The sequence below is a fragment of the Anoplopoma fimbria genome, unplaced genomic scaffold, assembly GCF_027596085.1.
Source record: "Anoplopoma fimbria isolate UVic2021 breed Golden Eagle Sablefish unplaced genomic scaffold, Afim_UVic_2022 Un_contig_3377_pilon_pilon, whole genome shotgun sequence".
NCBI classification, from domain to species: domain Eukaryota; kingdom Metazoa; phylum Chordata; class Actinopteri; order Perciformes; family Anoplopomatidae; genus Anoplopoma; species Anoplopoma fimbria.
This window is the reverse complement of record NW_026554955.1, coordinates 1-741: the sequence shown is the minus strand read 5'-3', so window position 1 is coordinate 741 and position 741 is coordinate 1. Positions and strand designations below refer to the sequence as shown.

The 741-nt window shown below is 63.2% G+C and overlaps 1 non-coding gene across 1 annotated transcript; it reads right to left on the bottom strand.

Annotated features, from left to right (window-relative positions):
- Nucleotides 1–133: 133 nt before the first annotated feature.
- On the bottom strand, nt 134–282 carry LOC129088757 (5.8S ribosomal RNA). The gene has a single exon (XR_008531111.1). It is a non-coding gene; the product is annotated as a 5.8S ribosomal RNA (ribosomal RNA).
- Nucleotides 283–741: the final 459 nt, after the last annotated feature.

The window sequence follows — 741 nt, the reverse complement described above, 5'->3', positions numbered from 1 at the left end:
CTGTGAGGGGTCGGCGAGAGGAAAAAGGAAAGAGCCAGCGGGGAGGAAGGCGAGCCCGACAAGGGGCCCGCACCGCGCCGGGCATCCGAAGTCTGCACTTAGGGGACGAAGGCCGGAGCCTGCGACGCCCCAGCGACCCTCAGACAGGCGTAGCCCCGGGAGGAACCCGAGGGCGCAAAATGCGTTCGAAGTCTTCGATGATCAATGTGTCCTGCAATTCACATTAGTTCTGCAGCTAGCTGTTCTTCATCGACGCACGAGCCGAGTGATCCGCTAAGAGTTGTCAAAGTTTTTTGATTTTTGGTTGTAGGCCATGGTTCGCTGACAAAAGGGTTTCAAAGAGGGTATAACGACCTCCGGCGCTCACCCCCCACCACCACAGACCCCGAGAGGGACCAGGGCAGACAAAGGAGGAGAGACATTGAACCCCTCCTCCCTCCGATGGAGGGAGGAAAGTTGGGTTGGGTACCCGGAGGCGCACGGAGGACGGCCCGGGCTCGGCCGCCGCACCGCACTTGGTTTTTGGTTCCGAGTGGCGAGCAGTCCGTTGGCACCGGAGGAACGACCCCAGGGACCCCTACCCCCGCCGGCGTGCCCTACGTCGTTTGGCGGGGAGGAAAGAGAAGGGGTAACGCACGCTCCGGCTGGGACCAGCTCAGACTAGTGGCATGAACACGGACGGCCGCCGCCGCGCACAAGAGGACAGCCGCCAGCCCGCCCGCGCGCCGCCCTCACATCAGT